This window comes from Stomoxys calcitrans, chromosome 4, assembly GCF_963082655.1.
Source record: "Stomoxys calcitrans chromosome 4, idStoCalc2.1, whole genome shotgun sequence".
NCBI lineage: Eukaryota > Metazoa > Arthropoda > Insecta > Diptera > Muscidae > Stomoxys > Stomoxys calcitrans.
In genome coordinates this window covers 62,424,283-62,445,043 of record NC_081555.1, presented here as the reverse complement: position 1 = coordinate 62,445,043, position 20,761 = coordinate 62,424,283, and the positions used below count along the sequence as shown (strand labels likewise).

At 39.7% G+C, this 20,761-nt stretch overlaps 1 protein-coding gene and 1 long non-coding RNA gene across 2 annotated transcripts in view; one reads left to right on the top strand and one right to left on the bottom strand.

Moving 5' to 3' along the window:
* The window catches only part of LOC106091054 (probable cytochrome P450 28d1), a 34,593-nt gene that overhangs the window by 11,946 nt on the left and 1,886 nt on the right, over window positions 1-20,761 (bottom strand). The gene's annotated exons all lie outside the window — the stretch shown is intronic.
* Window positions 676-1,424, top strand: LOC106091055 (uncharacterized). Its single transcript, XR_001221934.1, has 3 exons — window positions 676-708; window positions 931-1,190; window positions 1,252-1,424. It is a non-coding gene; the product is annotated as an uncharacterized LOC106091055 (long non-coding RNA).

Below are 20,761 nucleotides of genomic sequence, written 5' to 3'. Positions count from 1 at the left end.
TCGGTTTATATGACAGCTATATCAGGTTATAGACCGATTTGAACCATACTTGGTACAGTTGTTGGATATCGTAACAAAACACGTCGTACACAATTTCAAGCAAATCGGATGATAATTGCGACCTCTAGATGCTCAAGAAGTCAAGACCCAAGATCGGTTTATATGGCAGCTATATCAGGTTATGGACCGATTTGAACCATACTTATCACAGTTGTTGGATGTCATAACAAAACACGTCGTGCAAAATTTCATCCCAATAGGATGAGAATTGCGCACTCTAGAGGCTCAAGAAGTCAAGACCCAAGATCGGTTTATATGGCAGCTATATCAAAACATGGACCGATATGGCCCATTTACAATACCAACCGACCTACACTAATAAGAATAATAATAATATTTGTGCAAAATTTCAAGCGCCTAGCTTTACTCCTTCGGAAGTTAGCGTGCTTTCGACAGACAGACGGACGGACGGATGGACAGACGGACGGACATGGCTAGATCGACATAAAATTTCACGACGATCAAGAATATATATACTTTATGGGGTCTCAGACGAATATTTCGAGTAGTTACAAACAGAATGACGAAATTAGTATACCCCCCATCTTATGGTGGAGGGTATAAAAATGTATGATATGAAAATGTAAATGAAAGAATTCCATTGCGAAACGCAGCCGTAAATAGAGAGCATTGTAGAAAATGAATAAGGTATTTATGTATATTAATGTTACCATAGTGTATTGGAATATTTAATTATCCATCTACAATTTAAGCGTCTTAACATATTGAGTGTCACGTCGTATGTTTCCGTACGACACCTAACCGCTGTGGGGTTTTACTTAGAACCTGTAGTTATTTTATGTACGATACTGAGTGCAATTTCTTACGATTTTTAAATAAAGAATCCTTTACTGAAAATTTTTGCAAAAGCATGCATGGGTCTAGGACATTGTTGGGCACTGGCGCTAGTGTGCGTACTATTTCCAAGCCCATGGGCTTATGTTCTTGTTCGCGTACACAAATATGTTATAGTGTTTGTGCAATTGCAATTGAAAAATGTCCTGCTGGGAAGGTTTTCGTCAAAACCACTTGGCACTTAATGTGTTAATATTGACTGGCAGAAGCAAACTCCAGAACCATATACCATCATTTGGATTAATACTTCGAGCTATTATACGCGGAATGCTGAGGTTGGTATCCATTCCAATTTATTTCCATTTGCAAATAATTTCTTTATTATACACTTTACAGACACGACAATTGTATAAGGCTTAAAGAAGCACCTGTACACAATGTTCTTTTATAAAACTAAACCACGGCTGAGAGAAATGACATCTAGACTATGCCCACACAACAATATATAAATACTCAAAGACTTTGCATAGTATACATATCCATGTACCATTAATATCTTCTCCTTCTGTAAAAATTATTAGTTTCTTGATTTAAAAAAAGACAACACATTTTAATGCGACACATTTGTTTTTTCAATCCAAATTAATCGACTGAAGTAAACAATTATGGCGAAGATCATAACAAATTATTCTTAACAAAAAAAAATTTGAAATAAAAACAAACAAAAATTGTTCATTTATGAAGAAATATCAATTATTTACTTGAATTAAGTCAGTTAAAGGTTTTTTGTTTTTGAAAGAATGAACGACTTTTCAATAAATTGGTTTATTGAGTTGTTGGTAACCGCTTTAATTGAATTATTCAGCGTGTCGTAAATGAAAATCGCAAAATCGTTTATTAATAATTAGAGAGCGGATATATATGCACTTTTTGTTAATGGACCGATTTTTACCAACATTTGCATTTAAGCGTTATTTGGTGTAAGAAATCGAATTTTGACGTCATATCTAATATATGCAAAAAATATGCAAAATGTACGAGCCAAAATAGACACCATAAATGATTTAAGGGTTGGGTTCTACGTACTTTTGTGGGTATAAATGTTCTCTTTAATTATATCCTAAGAACCTACTACGTCCAAATTTTACAAATAAAATAATGTGTTTAACATAAAGTTTATATAAATTTAATAAAAAGCTACATACATTTTTGAAGAAAAAAAAATCATTTATATGGGCGGTTGGTCTTTCTAGTGCTTAGTAATATCTTAGTATTATGTAGAGCCAAAATTTTGGATACCCATCGGTCGGATCTAGATGACATGTGTCCAAATACCCTACATTTGAATCATATATTGTCCCAATCTACCAAAGTCCTTTTGGGTTGGGCCGTTCACCTAATAGCTTGACCCCAAACTTACCACCAGATTCGTATTTTTGAGTTATTGTAAGGGTACATCAAAAAATAAGCTTAAATCGGACAAGCCATCTTCGATAACTAGCATTTTTTAGTCAACAAATATGCACAAAATATGCAAAAGATATGCAAAATATGCAGAAGATATGCAAAATATGCAGAAGATATGCAATATATGCAGTTTGCATAAAATATGCAAAAATTTGTAAGCGTTTTCTAAACCTACATTCGATGAAACGAATTTCTGTGTTTTCAAATATTTTTTCCGGTGCTCCAAAAAATATATGCATTTGCATATATATATCCGCTCTCTATTAACAATGCAAATTCCTCTATAGGTCCGATTTCAGCAATATTTCCAATTGAATATATAAATTTCTTAATGGAACCAAGATTTTCTTTTTTTCTGTGTTCACACAAAGAACAGTATTGCCGTTTCTGGTAGGTTCCTACTAAATCGGTAGTTTTTTTTTTCTTGGAAGGTTGGTAAGCCAAGTAGATAAATGAAAAATGTGCAATATTATTCAGATTCGCATTCCTACCGAACTTGCTTTTAATTAAATTTACGGAAACTTTCTTTGTACAATTTTTTTTTTAAATAAATTAAATGAAAAACTAGCAAAAAAAAACCAGAATAAAGCATGCGCCTTTTTTGAGCCCAAAATGATTCTACATAACTGCTACAACCAAATATTTTCCAATTTGAAAGAAAGAGATTAGTGAAAATGCCAATTATCGATTCAATTCTTTAAAGTTGGAGATCGGTCTACTTGGTAACTAGGGTACACACTCGATTAATCGATTATTCGTGGCCTTTCAAATAATCGAACAAATGAAAATGACACATTTTCATATAATCGAATAATTTACGACTGTTTATCGATTAATCGTTTGGATGTTAAAATTGCTTATAAATATATGAATAATATATAATTTTTCTGCATTTTTTCGATCATTTGGGGCTTATTTAGACAAAATTTCTTTCGATTGTGATAAGAAATTTTAGTTCAAGAAGAAAGATCAAACAAACCGGATCTATTTGGCCTACTTACAATTCAAATCGACACCTATATGAGAAATATCTATGGTCTTTCGAGATAAAAGTGCTAAATACTTTGTTTATTGCCAGGTTTTACCATACAAAAATAAATCCGCTTTTGCTAGATTTATTTTTAAATCCCAAATAAAACCGATTTTATGGCTGAATAATCGATGAAAGTACCAAAATATGCAACTGTTGTCAAAAAATGCTTATGGACGTGTGTAATATGCATATTCATGAATATGTAAGTACGCTTGTGTATTTCACTTAAAATACCGCAATAAACACAGTGTAAACGGACAGGATTTGTTTTTGGATTTAGTTAAATCCAGGTCACAAAAATTTCCGTAGTAGCTACATATAAGCTGTTGCTGACTTAATTGGTGCGATTCCAAATTGTCTAAATTTCAGGTAATAAATGCATCTTTTGTTGGTGTAATACCTTAAATCAGGAGTCTATATGATACATTTATCCAAAATCGGAACTGTTGTCGATGGATCTAATGCAACTGTTGCTAATTTCATCGGAAAAGGTTCTTATCCGGAGATAGGTCTATAATATACAGAGCCTTAATCAAGGCATAACACATCTTTAAACTATACCTCTTATTATTAATGGCTGTTGTATGATTTCAAAAGACAGGCGAAAGATCGGACATGGTTTAATCTGTTTAGTCAAGAATGCATACTTTGAAGGGTTGAAATAGAATGGAATAAATATGCTCCGCCCTACGGAGGTGGATATAAAAAATCAAGAACTGTGGATTAAACTGTCATTGATCTGTTCGTATGTTTTAATTATTTGTAAAAGGTGTTGAATACTGTACGCGGTAATCCTTCGATATACCTGCACTTCAACTATAATATCTGAGCGATGAAATCCTGGGTATCTAAATTTTGGATCCACAATTTTTGGTCAATTGATCTGAGCGATACAAAATATTCTAGATATTTATCGCGTAGGAGTTACTAGATATTTATCGCGGATTCAGTTACTATTTATGGATGACCCGTATCCCTCATACAAGGTCCTGTATCTATAGGTTGTTAAATTAAATCACCTTTCATCTCTCGGCGGCAACATCTTTGGTGCTAACTAACTGATTTTCGAGATTTTTTGATTTATAGTTGCGAAAGTAGTTCATACGCTGATCTAAAGAAGAACCATATACATAAGGTTAGGTTAGGTTAAAGTGGCAGTCTGCCATCAGACTTACTGAGACGCTTTTGTCCATTGTGATAAAAAGCCCAACAACTAGCGAATGTTCATATCCGCTATATCAGGCAAGTTCTCAAAGAAATGAGAACCTGAAATGGAACTCCTTCTGAATGCCAGTGTGGGACACACACACAGAAGATGTGATGATATATCCCAGCACCCCGAACAAGTGAATTTTGGACTGTTCAGCCATCTCGTTGGGAAATTTGCGACAGTCGAGGGCGGTTTTTAATTCAGAAATACCTTCTCCAGGGATTTAATGTCTGTCTGAAAAGATATTTGGGTAACCTTCTCGATATGATCAGTTATAATTTTTCAGAGTACACCTCAAAGCCCCCCTGACCGTCTAGTATAGAACCATCCGTGTAGAAGTCTATGTAACTTTTGAAGCACCGTCCACCAGACCACAACATCATATATCATTATAGGTCTAACAACTGCTGTATGTAACTAGCGCATAACGCACGGTTTAAACCCCCAACATTGCCAATGGAGCAAGAGTTGCCTTTTCCAAAATGTAGGATTTGAAATTCAATTTCCTGTCCAGCAAAACACCCAGGTATTTTGCTTTCAGTAAATGGAACATTCTCTCTTCTTAAGGAGACAGGTGCCATTGTAGGAAAATTGAATATCCTGCTGAAAAGAACTACTTCTGTCTTCCACGGATTTACGTCTAGACCACTTTCGGTAGCCCACTTTGCTGTTGCACGTAGAGCTTCCTGAAGTATATCTCTTAGAGTGCTGGGAAACTTTCCCCTAGCAGCAATTGCCACGTCATCAGCATACACGACCACTTTTACGCCTTTTTCTTCCAGAGATAATAATATATTGTTAATGGCTATATTCCAAAGTAGAGGAGACAGTACGCCTTCTTGAGGAGTTCCTCTGCTGACCCATCATTTTAGATCCACAGATCCCAAGCCTGCCGTAATGCATCTTTTAGTAAGTAAGATATTAATAAACTTTCTTACGATAGAGATGATGCCTAGAAACTCCAGCTCCTTTATGATTGACGTCGATTTTACATTACTGAGAGCAACTTTAATGTCAAGAAATGCTACCATTGAATATTGTTTGATAGCGAGAGAACCCTCAGTATAGACTTGCCCTTAGGTTAGGTTAGGTTAAAAAGGGGGTGCAGATATTAATCCGATGCCACTATGGACATTCCACTAAGCCATTAATCGGCTTGTTGTACGCTCTAAAAAAAATAAAGTAACCTCTAAAAAGAAAATTTTAAGTTACGAGTTCCGTGCTACTTACAAAATCCTTCATTGTTTTCAATGCCACTCCCCTAAGTTGGTTTATGTCTGATATTGTGTCTCCACCTAAGTACCGGTATCTGTTGGACGCGAAAGCCGGGCAATGACAAAGAAAATGCTCCACTTCAAGGTTCATTTCAGGTATCCGATCGGAAACCTCTTCCCTTCCTTCCAGGCTTCCTATCGTCGCCTCGATTATACCGCGATGGTATGAGCTACTCCCATCCTCAATCCATTCTCCCATCGCCTAAGTCTCATAGCCGCAGTGGCTGCCTCACACTTAATCTGTATGTCAATGGGTCGGATATCTAGAATAGTCTCCAGTGCCCTAGTGGGCGTGGTCTCTGAACCTATTGTATTATCCATAAATTGTACTTTTTCTCCATCGCAGTCCACCGAACTACTGACACGTTTGTAAGCATTGGTCTAATCATGCTCCTGTAGAGCCAGTGGACTGTCCTCGGAATGAGGCCCCATTTCGAGCCTACGGTCCGTCTACATAGTGCCCAACATCTGTGAGCCTTCTTAGTACGCTCCTGAATCTGATACTTCCAATTCAGTTTCCTGTTCAAGATGACACCTAAGTATTTGACCTTGTCAGGTCATTTATTGTGGTCACCATAGGAGTGGCGATATGATGCCCCCCTGGCGTGCCCTGTGCCACTTTCTCCCTTATATTTATGCCATTGGGCACACAATTTATCCACCTGTTCCTTAGCATATGGTTTATCCAGTCTCCAAGGACCAGGTCAACCCAGTACTGGTCTAAGGATTGGATCAGTGTGTAGCTCCGCACATTGTTTAAAGCCCCCTCGATGTCAATACATACCGCCAGTGTGTATGTTTTTATGCACAACCTCGTGCAGGGTAGTCTCCAGCGACCTTCCCTTGACATAGGCATGCTGTTTGTATTTGAGCAGTTCGCTGGATGTCCTACTCTTTATCATGATGTCCATAATACGTTCCATGATTTGGAGTAGAAAGGACGTAAGGCTTATGGGTCTGTAGGCCTTTGGTCTCGCAAAACTTGCTGGCCGGGCTTAGGTGTAAACACCACCCTTGCCTTCTGCCAGGCTTTCGGAGTATATGCAAGTCCTAGGCACGCTGTGAAAATTTTGGCTAGACGAGGCGCCAGATAGTCTGCCTCTTTCTGTAGTAACCCCGGAAATATTCTATCAGGTCCGGGACTTAAATGGTTTGAAGCTCCTCAAGGATTCCTTCACCATAAATTCCGTTATTATAAACCTTCGATCAACGTCATTATTCCAACATTCCGGTGTCTCCGTGAGTCCCATCGTATCCTGTGGAAAATGGGTTTTCATTAAAAGCCTCAAAATGTCCTCCGTTGTCTCTGCTCTCACTTCCATGTCGTCTTCTAAAGTTTCAGTTTGGACATGGGTTTTTGAGAGAAACTTTTTTGTCTTGGCGGCGTCATTAACGCTATCAACCTGTTCGCGGAAAAGCTTCCCGAAAGCACGTTTTGCCGCTCTGGTAATCTTATTGTACTCCTTGAGCCGTGTGTAATACACATCCCAATAAACTTCCGCTTTTTTACGACGAGCTCTGTTAAAAAGTCTGCGGAACTCTTTCCTAATATTGCGAATCTCCCCGGGGTTTTTCTTGGGCTGATTTCCTTTCCCGAAGAGAACAACTATCTTCAAAGGATCCCACCAGTGCAGTCGTAATCCTTTTGACATTTTCGTCAATTTCTTCTATGCTTGGACAATCTAAATTATTTTGCCCAAGTCTTCTTCTGACTAGCCCTCCGAATTTTGTCCAGTTTGTTCTCAACTTATTCCGGAAGCTTATCGGATTCGGCGCTGGCCGTGCTTACTGTATACATGCTGTTGCCGAGACAGGCGATCTTTATGGATCTTTGCCCTTAGATATGTAGATATGTTTCTATAAACCTCTCAAGAATATCTTTCGCTTTCGTATGGTACGGTTTTTCAGCTTTTGGTAATGAAAATCACCTTTGTGTCCCTCCATCCCACAGGAATATATGACATGCTGTCCGCAGCTGTAACTCTGCCGTCAAAATTTTTCAAAATTTTATAGGCTAGGTTTAAGTGGCAGTCTGGCATCAGACTCACTTAGACGTTTTCGTCCATTGTGATACCACAGGAACAGAAGAAGGAAGATGCCTTCTAGTTCCTACAGTTGAACCATCCAGATCGCTTTAAAAAGCCCAATTTCACTTGAAGCATACCAACAGATTCCAGTGTCCCTGGTAGTTCCTAGTCTCGCAAGCTTGTCTGCTTTTGAATTCCCTGGGATATCTCTGTGGCCCGGCACCCATAACAGGTGAATTTTGAACTGTTCAGCCATCTCGTTGAGAGACCTGTGACAGTCGAGGGCGGTTTTTATGTTGAGAAATACGTTCTCCAGGGATTTAATGGCTGTCTGAAGAGATATTTATGCCAATCGTCGTAATGACATTATATCTTAGCCATTCCACCACTTCCTTAATTGCAAGGGTATGTGCATCTTTGCTTGATACACACTGCAGTGGTCGGGTAACATCTTCGATATGACCAGTTCTAGATCTTTAGAGTACACCCAAAGCCCACCTGGTCGTTTAATTTGGAATCATTATATAGAAGTCTATGTAACTTCAGTTACCAGGTATGTCGAAGTTCCAATCGGTTCTATAAGGAATAGTGGTAGAGTAATTTTTATCAAAAAGCGGCTCAGGTAAGGTATAGTCCACACTGCCTGGAACATCGGATATTGTATCAAGGATAACACAGTGTCCGTAGCAGCCACATGACCAATGAGAAAGCTCCCTTAACCTCACGACAGTGGTCGCTGCAATTTGGGCATAAGATGTAGCATTAAATTCAGTGCATCAGATGGTATCGTCCTCAGTGCGGCTGTGATGCACAAACAAGCCATCCTTTGAATCCTGCTAAGTATTGAGAAGTAGGTGAATTTTTGAAGCGCCATCCACCAGACCACAACACCATATAGCATAATAGCTCTGACAAATGCCATATATATCCAGTGCATGACACACGGTTTAAGCCCCCAACTTTGCCAATGGCCTTTTTGCCTTTTCCAAAATGTTGGAATTGAAGTTCAATTTCCTGAGGAGTTCCTCTGCTGACCCATTATTTTAGGTCCACAGATCCCAAGCCTTTCTTACGATAGAGTTGATGCCTAGAAACTCCAACTCCTTCATGATTGACGTCGGTTTTACATTATTGAAAGCACCTTAATTGTCAATTGCCATTGTATATTCCTTGACAGCGAGAGAACCCTCTATGTAGCCGAGTAGGTGGTGAAGGTCTGTTTCAGTGGATTTGCCTTTACTATATGTATCTTTCGCCTTCGTGTGGTAGGGTTTTCCTTCTTTCAGAATGAAAATTTCCTTCGTGTCCCTCCATCCCACAGGTATATATGACATTCTGATACTCCTCCCTAAGCCAGGGAACCAGTCTTATAATTCAACCGGTGATACATCAGCAAGGCCTGGCGACTTAAAGGAGTCGAAACTTCTTATCGCCCAAAGGATTTTCGGCTCCGACACAATTTCCCTAATGACCTCCGACGGATGCATATCAATGACAACCTCTTTTGGCGCCACGTTTTTCATTGGAGAATTTCCCGGGAAATGTGTATCAACGAGTAGTTCTAGTTTTTCCTCATTAGACTTTGTCCATACATTCTCTGACTTCTGGGTATACCCCACAGTAATATGTCCCGAGGACAGAATCTTCCATAGCTTAGAGGCCTCAGATGTATCCTCCACGGAGCTGCAGAATTCTGCCTAGGATTTGTTCTGAACCTTTCTAAGCTCGCCCCTTCCAATAGTGTGGTGCTCTTGTGGCTTTGCTCTGTTGAAGAGTTTTTTGCAGTCCTTCCTTAGACAAACTAGCTCTGGGGTCCACCATGGCGATCGCTGTTTGCCCCTTGGCTTGGCACTAGGGCATGCTGACACAAGCGAGTCATTCAGGGCCTTCGTGATCCGCTTGACCACTGTGTCTATATCCTCCATAGTTTCCTCTTCCTTTTCTAGTCTAGAAGGATAGTGGTGCAGAATTTATGGTTATGGTTAGCGACGGAAGAAGAAAAACATTTAGATTATCCTTTGAAAGAATACAGGCTCTGTGTCATCCATTCCACGTACCCTAGAAAAGTTTAAATCCCGAAATTCTTAGTCCACGTACCATTGCTCCACACACCCACGGTTCCAGGATAAGAACCAAGTCAAATCCCCCTGCCATCAGAAGGACCTTTAGTGCCACCGAAGCGGCCTTACAATAGTGGAAATTTATCTGTAGAAACCGGACCATAGTCAGGATTCAGAACTTCCACCACTTTTGTGTTAGCCTCGTCTTCTGACTCCACCAGGAGTTCACCCTCACAAGATTCGTTAGAACTTGTCATGATGAGCTTCCGTACGCCTCCAGGCGAAGAATCTCCTTAGATTCTTCACTAACTGCTGCTGTCGAAGTACTTTCTGAGTTCCGTGCTTCCCCGCTGGCGCGCACTTTGAGCCCAGTAAGACTTTATGACCCACCCACACAAGGCTTGTCGGGTTCCGTTTCGATGCCATCCCCTCCCGTCTCGATTATGGCGGGGGGATTTTCAGTCTCCTGCAATCCGACAGACTTTAGCGATGTGGTCGATAGTTCATCAGGCAAGTGTTCAGCAACAACTTCTGAGTCATCTCCTGATTCCCCATTCCCACCGCTTCTATAGACCTTCAATGTTTTAGAGTTTGTGTCATTTTCATCCAAGAGATCATATAACTTGTTGTTTCATTAGAGAATGCGAGCATTATGAGATTTTGAAAGCATACACTCAACGTAATTTGTTATTAAAAATAGCAAAAAAGTTTGCTATAACAACGGTTTTTATCTGCTGAAAATGGGAAATCAGGCTTCGATGCTGTTTCAGCAAACATAGGGCCACTATCTTAGCATACATTTCCTTCTGCCATTTTACTATTATTACTGCTGAACTGACAAAAAATTTTGCATTTCCAAAGGAAGTAAATGACCGTTCATTACGGCGAGTCATTTACTTTAGACATTTTTTTCCAAAGGGAGTCGCACTAATGATCAAAAGAAATTATGTTGGACGAGAAGATTTAAAATTGTGGAATACCTGGTTAACATAATTGCAGCCATTGAAGCGAGAAATTGTCTCGCCAATTTTATTGCTCTGCTTTTCTGTGGTTCTTATTTCTTTATTATATGAAACAATATATAAAGGGTGATTTTTTTGAGGTTAGGATTTTCATGCATTAGTATTTGACAGATCACGTGGGATTTCAGACATGGTGTCAAAGAGAAAGATGCTCAGTATGCTTTGACATTTCATCATAAATAGACTTACTAACGAGCAACGCTTGCAAATCATTGAATTTTATTACCAAAATCAGTGTTCGGTTCGAAATGTGTTCATTCACCGTAACGTTGCGTCCAACAGCATCTTTGAAAAAATACGGTCCAATGATTCCACCAGCGTACAAACCACACCAAACAGTGTATTTTTCGGGATGCATGGGCAGTTCTTGAACGGCTTCTGGTTGCTCTTCACTCCAAATGCGGCAATTTTGCTTATTTACGTAGCCATTCAACCAGAAATGAGCCTCATCGCTGAACAAAATTTGTCAAAATTTGAACACATTTCGAACCGAACACTGATTTTGGTAATAAAATTCAATGATTTGCAAGCGTTGCTCGTTAGTATGTCTATTCATGATGAAATGTCAAAGCATACTGAGCATCTTTCTCTTTGACACCATGTCTGAAATCCCACGTGATCTGTCAAATACTAATGCATGAAAATCCTAACCTCAAAAAAATCACCCTTTACAATGAAAACATCCACTGAGACACACATCTCCGTTTACCTATATATCTATATCTCAGTCATGTAACGTCCTTTAATAGTCCTATACCAACATTTATTAAATTTTTGGGCTACTTTTGTATATATGTATGCAATGCATTGACTGTAACAACATCCTTTGTCCCTTGCTTATTATATTGCTGCTGATATGAAGCACAAAAACATCAGCATCATATCACTTGTGCGGAATATTGCTGGTAAATATTATTGTTTGTTATTTACAACCTGTTTTTCATTGCTATATTTCTTTGAAACGGAGGTCACCGCAGTACAAAAGTAAGCATGTCCGCCAATGCTGCTAAGCGCCTGGGTTCGAATCCTGGCGAGAACAGCATACACATTTTCAGCGGTGGTTATCCCCTCCTAATGCTGACGACATTTGTGAGGCACTGAGCCATTTGGTATGGCAGCCATCTAAAAACTTCTCCACTCAGAGATGTCGCACTGCGGCACACCGTTCGGACTCGGCAATAAAAAGGAGGCCCCTTTTCATTGAGCCTTTGAGTAGAGCGGACGTATCTTTATTTCACTCCGCAAGAATTTTCTGTATCTTGTAATAGGTAGATATTTTCGGAGAATGGTAGCTACGATAGTGTTATCCATTGGGCGGTTGATGATCTGAGTAGGCTGAAGGTTAGAATGGGATCCTAAGACCCAACAGCTGCGGTGGTGGTATCAGGCCGTAGCATGTTGTCTTCTACTGAGGCCTCGACTGGTCTAGCGGCTGCGCCAGGCCCGACTAGCCGACAGATGACTGGTCAGCAGGGGCTTTTGAAAAAGACACCCGATTCAAGTCTTAAGGACAAAGCTGAGCCTATTTTATCTTCGCGTGCCTATAATTTGCCTATGCCATCGGCCTTCTCCGGCAAAACAATACGCTCTTTCAGAGGTTGGAATAATAAGAGGCGCATCGCTCTCAGGTTTATTAAGAGGCTTGGTGCGAATGGTCCTAAGACTCTCATCGATAAGGAGAGAGACTTCTAGATTCGGAATCAACGCCGCAGACAGATAAAAGGTTGGGGGAATCCCATGCCCAAAAGAACTGAGGCGAACAATAGTAATATGGGTCCAAGAACCTTTTCCAATGTCGCTAAGGACAGATTGGTGATGGAAGTTGTCGACAATGGGGAGGAACAGGGCTGCATATTTAGGAACATTTGGAGTGGGATAGTAAATGGACTGTCATTGATATACTCCGATGTCCTTGCGGATTTACCCTCCTCCAGTCTGCTACAATGCAGGTTGGTATATAGGCCTATACAAACTAATTGCCTTCAGCGATCAACGCTCAATTGAGATGTTTGCGCCCCAAAGAAGATTGGTGAGATCTGGCTAGGAGCATCACTGGATTAAGTCAAGAAGGAAGATATTCTCTATCGACCAATGACACACGCTTGAATACCAAGGATTCCCTCAGATCCTGAATTCATACTTGGGAGACTGAAGGAATGTAAGCCCAATCTTTCATCCACCGACTGGAAGATTGGTAGATTAGATGAGTCTGATGGCGATCGGAGACATGCAGTGTTCGTATTCCCGCGAGGTTCTTATTCAGGAGCCATAGATGTGTGGAGGAATAGTTAGTGGACTAAGAATTCATGGATTTAAACTACTCAAGGTTATGGGGAATGGGAGACAAAGAGACTGTATTCTTGCAAAGAGTAGTCTATATGTTTTTCATCTCCCGTCGCTAAGCACTGAAGATTCAGTAGTAGCCAGCTTGGAAATAAAAAAGTATCTTTAGTGGCTCGTTTCACTATATATGGCGCATGATTCAAAGATTCCGCCTTCAAGCCTTACGTTGCTGGTTGAAGCCGTTTCTGCACCGAAAATACCCTTATTGTAGGAAGTGATACTAATGCACATCACCAGATATGAAGAAGTTCGAAAATAAACGAGAGGGGTGAGCGGCTTATCGAATATATTAAAGTTTGCAATGTGGCGATTTGTAATAAAGGGAAAAACTGACCTTTATTAGCATGTTTAGGCAGGAGGTACTAGATGTTTCCTTTGTATCGGAAGATCTATGCGGAAGGATATGTGAATGGGAAGTGTTAGATGACCACAGCTTCTCTGATCATCGGTATATTAGTTTTAACCTTTGAGAAAATGCTGCAGAAGTGGTCTCTCGGCTAAACAGAAGAAAGACGATTTGGGATAGATTTCGGTACACATTCTGCACGACTATCCCTTCTAGACCAGGAAATGAAGAGGAAACTGCGGAGGACAAAGACATAATGGTCAAGCTGATAACGAAGACCCCGAATGACTCGCTTGTGTCAGCATGTCCTAGAGCCAAGTCAAGTGGCGGTCGATGCCGCCGAGGTGGACCCCAGAACTGGTTTGTGTAAGAAAGTGCTACAGAAAACTTTTCATCACGGCGAAAGCAAAAAGGGCATCTGGGTGGAATTCTGCAGCGCCGTGGAGGATACAAATGAACGTGTATAGGCTAAGGAAAATCCTATCCTCGAGACCTATTACAGTGGGATATATTCAGTAGTCAGATAACGCATAGAAAACGTCTAGTGAGGAAACACTAAAAATACTCCTTGAAAAACATTTCTCCAGCGAACAACATGGCTTTAGAAGAGGTTGTCACTGGTATGCATTCGTCGGAGGTTATTTCGAAAATTGTGTCTGAGCCGAAAATCCTTTGGACGGTAAGAAGTTCCGACTTCTTTAAATCGCCGACCCTGATGATGTATCACCGGTTGAATTACAAACTGTGTCTGACAGACTGGTTCCTTGGCTTAGGGAGATATACTCTGCTTGTATCAGCATGATATAGGATAGAGAGACACAAAGGTGATTTTCATTCCAAAAGCAGAAAAACCGTACCATACGAAAGCGAAAGGTTTTCGCCCTAGTAGTCTGCCATCCTTCATGCTGAAGACTCTTAAGAGGTTGATAGAAACATATCTTAGGGCAAAGAACCCTGAAGATCGTCTGTCTCTCATAAAGGAGCTGGAGTTTCTAGTACCGTAAGAATGTTTATTAATAACTTGCTTACCAAAAGATGCATTACGGCAGGCTTGGGATCTGTATCTAAAAAGATGGGTTAGCAGAGGAACACCCCAAGGAGGTGTACAATTTCTTCTAATTTGGAACATAACCCTGTAAGAAAAATGTGTTATAGTGGTCGCGTATGCTGATGACGTGGCTTTGCGGTAAGGGGAATTTTCCCACGTGCCACAGCTAAGTGGGCTACCGAAAGTGGTCTAGACGTAAATCCGTGCAAGACAAAAGTAGTTCTTTTCAGCAGAAGATACAAGTTACTTACAATGGCACCTGTCTCCTTGGTAGAAGAAAATGTTTCATTTACTGGGTGTTTTGCTGGACAGGAAATTGAACTTCAATTTCAACATTTTGGAAAAGGCAAGAGGGCCATTGGCAAAGTTGGGAGATTAAACCGTGCGGTATTCACTGGATATAAATGGCATTTGTCAAACGTATATTGCTATATGGTGTTGTGGTCTGGTGGACAGCGCTTCAAAAGTCCACCTGCTGTTCAATACTCAACCGGATCCAAATGATGGTTTGTTTGTGCATCACAACCGCACTTAGGACGACATCGTCTGATGCACTGAATTTAATGCTACACCTAATACCTCGGGAAATTGTGGCGAGACAAATTGCTGCTGCTGTGAAGCTAAGGGAGCTTTACAGCAGACTTCTACATGGATGGTTCCAATCTAGACTACCAGGTGAGCTTTGGAGTGTACTCTGAAAAACTAGAACTGGTCATATCGAGAAGGCTACCCAACCACTACAGTGTGAATCAAACCTTGCAATTAAAGAAGTGGTGGAATGGCTAAGTTGCAATGTCATAACGAAAACTGGCATACATTTCTTCTCAGGCAGCCATTAAATTTTTAGAGAAGTTATTTCTGAATTCAGAAACCGCCCTCGTCTGTGGCAGATCTCTCAACGAGATGGCTGAACTGTTTAATATTCAACTGTTCTGGGCGCCGGGCCGCAGAGATATCCCAATGAATTGTAAAGTGCTTGCGGGACTAGGAACTACCTTACACATTTTTGAGCTGCGTGGCCAAAATGAAAAAAGGACTATGTGAGAACTGCTCTCCACATTTTTTAACATTTCTCTCTTTGAATAAAAATTCATTTATCCGACATTTTTTTTTTAAGAATATATAATATTGAACACAATTATAAACTTTTCCTTCGCTAGAAAAAAGGATTGAAATAACGGAGAAATTTTTGTGCTCTCAAAATTGTACAGCAAATGTCAAGCTTATATTTAGGTGTCTGTAATTATTTTATTTTGCTTCAAAGCAAGCAGCTCCGACGAAAAAAATTGAAAAAAATCTAATTTTCAGCAGAAAGAAAAGAAATGAAGGAAAGAAAGATACACATATTGGAAGCTACGACTGCCGAAACCCAATAAAGTGCATTACGCCACAGCTTCCTTCTCGGTAATATTTCCTATTGCATATATAGAAACTGCAAACGACTCAAACTGCATGCCATGGAGAGCAGAATTCTGCTTGCGGCATGTTCTTAGATAATTCTCATTTATCTATATTCACAAGCGCCACCAACCAGTCTATGAGCGAAGTTCAAATTCTTTTTCTATACAAAATTTATGCATAACATAACAGTTACGCCCTCTGGAGGCTCAAGAAGTCAAGATCTCAGATCGATTTATATAGCAGCTATATCTGGTTATTGATCGATTTAAACCATATTTGACACAGTTGTTAGAATTCATAACAAAAAACCTCATGCAACATTTCAGCCAAATCGGATAAGAATTGTGCCATCTAGAAGATCAAGAAGTCAAGATTCCAGATCGGTATGAACCAATTTAAAGCATACTCAGCACGGTTGATGGAATCATAATAAAACACGTCGTCAAAAAATTTTTATCTAAATCGGAAAGGAATTGCGCCCTCTAGACGCTCCAGAAGTCCAGACCACAGATAGGTTTATATGACAGCTATATCAGGTTATAGACCTATTTCAACCATACTCAGCACAGTTGTTGGTAGTCATGATAAAACACCTCTGGCAAATCGGACAATAATTGTGCTCTCTAGTGGCTCAAGAAGTCAAAATTCAAGATCGGTTTATATGGCAGCTATATTAAAACATAAACCAATATAGCCCATTTACAATCCCAACCGACCTACACTAATAAGAAGTATTTGTGCGAAATTTCAAACGGCTAGCTTTACTCCTTGGAAAGTTAGCGTGCTTTCGACAGACAGACGGACGGACGGATATGGCTAGATCGACTTAAAATGTCATGACGATCAAGAATATATGTACTTTATGGGGTCTTAGACAAATATTTCGAGGAGCTACAAACAGAATGACGAAATTAGTATACCCCCATCCTATGGTGGAGAGTAAAATGAAGTGGAGGTATTAAGGAGTAGAGTACGAATTTTCTATTAAAAATTGGTTCCGAGTAACTGGGGGCTCTCCGACTCCTAAAACACCCCAAAATAGGTTAATTTATTATTAACTCCTTTAATTATAACTCCTTTAATTACATCCAATAGGTATGTCCCATTAAAATAATGGGGGATCAAGTGATAGATATTTTTGAGTGGAGTGCGTCATTCATATTTGTGCTCAAATGGCAGATGGGGTGTGGCGCATAACCCTCCAATAGACGCTCGTCAAACGGCTGAATACACCAATCATGACAATTTGTGATTCTGATATCTTTATTCTATTCAGACCACCCGAACCAATCTCGGCAATATGGAACTCAAATGAAAGGTATTTGAGATTAGAAAACATATCTGATATCCAATTGTCGGGCCAAGTGTGTGGGGGACCACCCCAACCCTCAAAACACCCTTAAATCGGACATATTTACCGACCATGGCAATATGAATCTCAAATGAAAGGTATTTGCGAGTAGAAAACGAATCTGATATCGAAATGTGGCACCAAATTTCTGGGGTCCACCCCCTCCCCAAACAGGACGTATTTGCTGACCATGGCCATATGGGGCTCAAATAAAATGTATTTGACTGTAGAATACGTGCATACGGACATTCAAATGTGGGAACAAGTGTTTGGCGGGCCGCCCCTCTCCAAAAACACCCCCAAAGAGAACAAATTTGCGACCATAGCAATATGGGACACAAATGAAAGGTAGTAAAGTACGAATCTAATCAATATTCGAGAAAAGTGTCTATGGAGCTACCCCACCCCCATAACACCACCCACATAGGACGTATTTGCTGACCATTGCAATATCGGACTCAAATAAGGGGTATTGTAGAGTATAACACGAATCGGATATATATTTTCAGGGCCAAGTCACTGAGTGGACTCCCCATCCCCAAAAACACTCCATTAACCGGACATATTTGGCTGCTATGGAAGTATGGGGCTCAAAGTAAATGTATTTGGGAGTAGACAACGAATCTGATCTCAGTATTCGTCTTGGGGACATCCCACCCCCATAAAAACCCCAAATAGGACGTATTTGCCCACCATGACAATTTGGATGTTAAAGAGGGTGGAGGTCGATATTGACAGTTTTTAGAGCCCAAACCGGAGATATTTGCTGATTTGCAATAAGGCTTTAAATGAAAGGTACTTTAGATTAGAAAATGAATTTGATATCCAATTTTGAGGCCAAGGTCAATATAGGGATCAAATAAATGATGTTTGAGAGTAGAGAAAGATGCTGATATGTTTTCAGGGCTAAGTATTCGGGGGACCACCCCACTCCTCAAAACACCCCTAAGTCGGGCATATTTACCGACCATGTCAATGTGCGGCTTAAATGAAATATAATCGGGAGTAGAGCACGAAATTTATGCCAACTTTCGGGACTTTCCCCAAAAGACCCCACAAATAGCAATTATTTACTGACCATCGCAATATGGGGCTCAAATAAAAGTATTTTAGAGCAGAATACGAATCTGATATCGAAATATGGGATTATGTATTTGGCGCACCGCCCCTTCCCCAAAACACCCCCAAAGAGTAAAAATTTACCGACCATGGCAATATGTGACTCAAATGAAAAGTATTTGAGATTAGAAAACGAATTTGATAACCAATTTTGGTGGGCAAGTGTTTGGGGGACGCCTTATCCCATAAACGATGCTGATATTGTTGTCAGGACCAAGTGTCTGGGGAACCAACTGACCCGAAAACAACTCTAAATCGGACGTCATCAGAATATCGGGCTAAAATAATGTCTTTTAAGAATGGAGTACATCTACTATCCAAACTTAACTGACCCTTTGCAATCCGAGAGAATTCATAGACCAATAAAGATCATATGGAATTCAGATAAAGGCATTTGTATTGTTATACGGTTAGTCAAGCGATATACATTTACTGTTATCGTAGCATGATATTCACTAAAAGCTCTTTAATTGTCCAAAATAAATATACAAAGAATAATTTTGTTCCATATAAAGTAAAAGAAGGCGCAGCGAAGCGGGCCGGGTTCAGCTAGTTGAGTATAAAATCTTGTGTAAAGAAAATTTTACACTAGAATATGTAGTTATGCCTCTAGCGACATGCAAGCTAAGTTTTCAGAAAGGGCAACGAATGATAGATGGTCACAAAGGGGGGCTGTAAGCATTCCAAAATTATGTGGCCCGATCTAGACTTGAAGAGGTCTGCCGCTTTGCTGTCGCTGGCCAGAACAATTGTCTCAATCATTGCGCCCGTGATGATAGGTCACTGTCTGGTCGGAAAACATGCTGACAGACTGAAGGTTTGAAGTAACGACTTTTGTCGAAGCTGTGAGCACGTCGGGAAAGAAGATATTATAGAACTCCTGATGTGTGTATGTCCCACATTGGCAGTCAGAAGAAGTTCCACTTAAGGTTCTTATTTCTTTGAGAACTTGTCAGAGAATGTGAACATTCGCAAATTGTTGGGCTTTTTAAAGCGATGACTAATCTAGCATTTTCATTCTCCTGTCCCTGTGGTATCACTATGGACCAAAATGTCTAAGTAAGTCTGATGGCAGACTGTGAGAAGTTTACCCCTGTTCCTTTGTGGAATGTTCATGAGCAAATTCGCAAATTTCTTTGAAGCACAACAACAACAGCATACTTGAGTGTGGTTTGTTTGTCAGACCACGCGTGATCTGTGAAATGTTATGCTATTATTTATGTTTGCCTGTTGTAGTTATTTATGTGTTGTCGAGCTGCTTGCTACAGGTAATTTTTTCTCATTTCTTTCCCGAAATTTTAGTTTTTCTTCCATTTTATTTTATTTCAGCCATTTTAAGCTAACAACAGACTTTCAGCTATTAGCCGGCTGTTTTAAAATTGCAAACATTAAGCTTTAACAGCAGAACTACTGCAGTAAAAGCAGCAACTTTAACTACTAAGAGTCAGCAGACAGTGTTTGCTTTTATCAGCCGATTTTTTAATAAGAGTATGTCCTACTCTACATGCGAGTGTGGTGAACAAATCGTCAAAAATTTTCACTACACCCATAGAAATGTGTCTGCTGATATCAGTGACTACTGTCTGCTTATATTAAATTAAAAATTTTCAACCTTTGAACGGAACCCTACAGATTTTTTCTTAAATATATTTTTGGAAGTTATTTTGTCTGCTGCTATTTAAAATCGTTAAACAATTATCAAATTGTATTGTATTTCCAGTTTTAGTACGATTGATTAAAGCCTATGCTTCCTCTAGGAAGAGATGCGTTTTTGCAGTAAACATCGATGTAGGTTAATAGGCTTTTTGTTAAATCCTTATCCAAGAGAAATGGACGGCATTGAACTAAAATTTAAAAATTAATTTTAAAGCTATGCTGACGCAATTTACCCTAGAGCATCCCCAATATTTACTTTTTTCCCCATCAAAAACAATTTACTATCCCAAGTTTTTGTTTGAATATTTTGCATTAATAAAATAAGGAACTCACATTGTTTATTTTTAAACGATTGTAAATAAAAACCCACAAAGATTTGCCAAGATTGGAAAATACATGTTCTGAGCTTAAAACGTTATTTTTGTACAAAGAATTTCGAATCCTAGTGAAAAGTAACGCTTTTAACAATACCCAAAAACACACTGTAAATTAAACAAGTAAAAGCGTGCTTAGTTCGGCCGTGCCGAATCTTATATACCCTCCGCCATG